Source organism: Megascapheus bottae, chromosome 20 (genome assembly GCF_031878675.1).
Source record: "Megascapheus bottae isolate mThoBot1 chromosome 20, mThoBot2.hap1, whole genome shotgun sequence".
Classification (NCBI taxonomy): Eukaryota; Metazoa; Chordata; class Mammalia; order Rodentia; family Geomyidae; genus Megascapheus; species Megascapheus bottae.
This window is the reverse complement of record NC_143528.1, coordinates 18,448,153-18,453,237: the sequence shown is the minus strand read 5'-3', so window position 1 is coordinate 18,453,237 and position 5,085 is coordinate 18,448,153. Positions and strand designations below refer to the sequence as shown.

General features: G+C 37.6%; 1 pseudogene; it reads right to left on the bottom strand.

The window, feature by feature from the left end:
• Nucleotides 1–2,625: 2,625 nt before the first annotated feature.
• Nucleotides 2,626–3,339, bottom strand: LOC150049240 (high mobility group protein B1 pseudogene; annotated as a pseudogene).
• Between the last annotated feature and the right edge of the window lie 1,746 nt (nucleotides 3,340–5,085).

Here is a 5,085-nt window from a genome sequence, read left to right as displayed (position 1 = left end):
TGTGTGTGTGTGTGTATGTGTATGTGTTGATCCTGAGACTGGGACTTGAACTGAGAAACTAAGCATTATCCCTGGGCTTTTATGCTCAAGTCTAATGCTTTATCCCATGAGGCACAGCTCCATTTCCCGATTTTTCTTAGCAAATAATTGTAGTTAAGGATCTCATGGACTTTTCTGCCAGGCTAGTTTTGAGTCTTGCACAATCCTTTGATCTTAGTCTCCTGAGAAGCTAGGATCATAGAAGTGAGCCACCGATGCTTAGTTAGTTCAGTTATTATTAAGATAGAAAAAGCTAATGGAAGAATTTCAGGTAAACAATAGAATATTAAAACAAAATGAGAAGAATTTATTTTAAAAATTATCAAAGAAAACCATATTTCTTAGAAATTCAGAAGCCTGAGATCAGTACGAATTATTTACATTTGTATTTGTGTCCTCAGTGCTGGCTTCTCAATCCTGAAGGGAATAATCGCCCTCTGATAATCCCAGGTATACTTAAGTAAAATATTATTCTTATAGTCAGTGGAAATTGTCTACATTCTTTTTCTCTGTATGTGTGATAATGCCTCCAAACCCAAGGCAGAATGACCTCGAAGGAATACTGAAATACGAGGAAAAACAAAGAAATAATGAAATCTCACTATCTATGAGGAGACAGCTATTTTTGTAGTTCCAAACTTACAGACTTCACTTATTACAGAAGTCTCCATCTTCTGTAACTGAATAATTTTGTTTAGATTTCTTATGCCATTGTGTAAGCATAAACCCATTGGTGCTAAGTGAACTTAAATACTTAGTGGTTAGCCTTTTACTGGCTAGACTTCACAGACAGATCAAAGATGATGGCTCATGTTACTTTTGTGTTCAAGAACGGTGTTGCTACATTGGAAAGCAGAAATGCATATAACACAACATGCAAACGTCACAGAACTTAATGATCATTCTTATGTGCATCTGTTATGCATTAATCCCCGGGGAAATGCTGTCCTAAAGAGAACATCAATTGGAGGAGGAAAGCAGGGAGTTAATAACATAATAATATCTAAAAGAAGCAAATATATAAAATGTTTTAGAATATAAAGGAAAAATCCCTAATTCTGTCTGTAAGGGAGTATACCAAGTACTTCATTCAGAGGAGACTACAAGCAGACTTTTAGAGGGTGAATAAGCCAGTGGGAAGAAAGCATGTGAGACACAGAGGAAAGTATATGAGGAAGCAGCAGGTTCAGGGTAGAAAAAGATGATTTTATGTGATAAGTAGGAAGTTTAATATTAACTCATCATGTTTTTTAAACAATTGCCAAATTGCTATGCCCTTAAGCAACTATGTTGATATTGAGAAAGAAAAACATTTATCTGGAACAGAGACACTTGCACCAATAAATAGGTCACTCTTTGTTTTTAGAGAAAGGGATAACTTTCCATATTGTTTTACATTGGGATGGTGCTAATTGGAAGTATCAGAGAACTGTTAACAACAACAAAGAAAACACTAGAAACACTGAGCAAATCACAAGTAATGCTCTCCAACTATGTTAACAGAGAGAGAGATAGAAACAGAGAGAGAGAGAATGATTGAGGAAGCAAAGAAATATATTTATGTATACTAATATCAAATACTAAAATTAAAGTTTCAGGCTAATTAAAATTATGTTTTATTATTGTGGCACAATTGCAAGGAAAATAGCATATATGTACATATATAAACTATAATTACAAGACAAGATCTCATGGGGTACTAAATGTTGTGCAAATATATTTACTGTTTACATATATAAGTATATACATACATGTACATGTGTATATGTAGTCAGTAAGTAAATAGACATTCACTTGTCTTTTAAAAATAAAATAATAAAACAATAACCACCAAAAAGGATATAGGTAATTAATTTTATAAGAAAAGCAATTTCCTAAGTATATCTTGTCTCATACATTAAGGTCACCCCTTGCTAGTAATAGCCAAGAATTAATTTTTATTTGGAGACAGTTCCATTCATGATATTTTAGTCATGTGTGTCATTAAAGTTTCTTTTCTTTCCCTTCTTTCTTTATTTCTTTTTCTTTTTCTTCCCAGCCCTGGGGCTTGAACTCAGGGCCTAAGCACTGCCCTTGGGTTTTCCTCAAGTCTAAAATTCTACCACTGAAAACAAAGCACCAATTCCGACTTTTCTATTTATGTAGTACCCAGGAATCAAATCTGGGTCTTTGTGCAGGCTAGATAAGCAATCTACAACTAGGCCAAGCTCTCTGCCCCAGAGTTCCTTTTCTTTCTTTTTTTTACTAATAAAAAAATTGTATTTACTTAGAAGCATTCAGAATGTCAACAGCTGCTACTTTTTTTGCAATTACAGAGTGATAGTCAGTTAACAGAACAACAATTATTTCGTATAAGCTGTGTCAGACAACTGAAGATGAAAAAAACTACTGTCCCATATATAACTAATTTGTGCTGTGCACCAACAAGAACCTGCTTTAAATATCCATGCCAATTTACAACTCCCATACTGTACCAGGCAAGGTCAGTGGCTATTGAAAAGACCACCAGGACAGGGCTATCTAAAGACACATTCAGTAGTGTGTTAACTATACAAAAAAAGAGACTGTACAGTTTAAAAACAAATATTACATAGCCTTACATTTCAATTTTTTTTCTTTAAAAAGAGTGAGTTGTGTACCGGGGGGTTAAATGCTTTATAGACAAGAAAAAAAACTGCGCTAGAACCAACGTATTCATCATCATCCTCTTCATCTTCCTCTTCTCCTCATCCTCTTCATCTTCCTCCTCTTCCTTCTTTTTCTTGCTCTTCGGCCTTCACAACCCCCCCTTTTTTTTTGCTGCCTCAGGCTTTCCTTTAGCTCGGTAGGCAGCAATACTTTTTTCGTATTTTTCCTTCAGCTCAGCAGCCTTCTTCTCCTCAGGCTGCTCGTCCTCTGCAGCCATGTTGTTCCACGTCTCTCCCAGGTTTTTTGCAACATCACCAATAGACAAGCCAGGATGCTCCTGTTTGATTTTAGGGCGATATTCAGAACAGAACAAGAAGAAGGCTGAAGGAGGCCTCTTGGGTGCCTGGGGATCCTTGAACTTCTTCCCTTTAGGAGGGAATTGGGTTTTCATTTCTCTTTCATAAGGAGCCTTGTCCGCCTTGGCCATGTCTTCAAATTTCCCTTTCTCTTTAGCAGACGGAGTCTTCCACCTCTCTGAGCACTTCTTGGAAAACTCTGAAAATCAACTGAAGCATCCGGGTTCTTCTTCTTGTGCTCCTCCCGGCAAGTTTGCACAAAGAATGCATCTGATGACATTTTGCTTCTCAGCTTCTTAGGATCTTCTTTGCCCATGTTTAGTTTTTCTCTGCAAGGCACAGAGTCGCTTGGTGCCTGTCCGGCTCTCACTTGCCCCTGCACTGTCTCTATGGAGCTCAATGTACTGCAATGGCTATGTTCCAGAGTTCCTTTTCTTATAATAAATTTTTAACTGTTGCCTCCCACTAAAATGATTCACATGGTGAATCTAGGTCTAGCTGGGGCCTCACTATGAATGCTAAAAATAATTGAAAATAGATTAAATTAAAAAAGAGAAAAGGAGGAAAGACCAAATTCAATCAGAGCATAGAAGGTGTTTCATAAAGAGTAATATTAAGTTCCCCGCATGGTGGCTCACCCTGTAATCCTGGCTACTTAGGAGGCTGAGATCTGAGGATCAAGGTTCAAAGCTAGCCAGGGCACTAAAGTCTGTGGGACTCTTACCTTCAATTAACCACCAGAAAACCAAAAGCGGCATTGCAGCTCAAGGGGTAGGGCAGTAGCCTTGAACTGAAGAGCTCAGTGTCAGGGCCCAGGCCCAGAGTTCAAGCCCCACTACTGAAGGATGTGTGCATGAGGGGAAAGTAATACGAAAGAGAAGGAATGATTATTGTTGTTCTTAATGTACTATGTTATTTCTCATCTCTTTTTTGCCTCTTGGTTAATCTCACATTGTTAGAGTATCTGACCTTGTTATCTGGTATATTGTATATATGTTTATTTGAAATATGAAAGGGAAGGGGGGAAACAAGATATGGGGAGGGGTATGGGGAGGGAAATGAGGACAAAAACATGAGAAGGGGCATCAATGTGTGAGAAGTAATGCACCTTCTATTTGGCAAATGTAACTGTACCCCGTCTATTAATTACAATAAAAAAGAAAAAAAGAGAGAAATGTTCAAGAAGTAATGTACCCAGTACCTGATGAATGTAACTGTAACCCCTTTGTATGAAAATAAAATAATTTTTTTAAAAAACCAAAAAAAAAAAAAAGAATTGTTGAAAAACTGTGGTGGTCAAGTTTTTCCATCTATCTATCTATCTATCTATCTATCTATCTATCTATCTATGTTTTTTTTTCCACTCCTGGGCTTGGGCTCAGGGCTTGAGCACTGTCCCTGGATTTTCTCAAGGCTAGGGCTCTACCACTTGAGCCACAGCACCACTTCTGGCTTTTTGCTATGTATATGGTACCGAGGAATCGAACCCGGGTCTTCATGCATGCTAGGCAAGCACTCTACCACTAGGCCAAACTCCCGGCCTCTTTCCATATATTTTTATTGAAATTAGTAGAAGGGTTACATTATATTCACCAGCTAGAAGGTGTATTACTTCACAAACATTGATACCCTTTCTCATGTCTTGGTCCCCATTTCTTTTGCCAGTCCTGGGCATGAACTCAGGGCCTAAGCACTGTCCTTGGACTTTCTCAAGGTTAGATCTCTACCACTTTAGCCACAGTACCACTTCTGACTTTTTTCTATGTATGTGGTACAGAGGAATGGAACCCAGGTCTTTGTGCATTCTAGGCAAGCACTTTACCACTAGGCCAAACTCCCACCCATAGATGTCAAGTTTTTAGAAACAGCATTATTGACAAAATTCAATTTCAAAATATGATATTCCATCATACTCTAGCTAATTAACATCAATGACAGTGGGTCAAACCAACAATGCTTGAATTAGGCAGCTAGAAGTTATATTATGTCTAAATTACCAATTCCAAATAGAATCTTCATATGGTCAGACATATCGTGCATAAAAATAGCATGGCTATTCTGT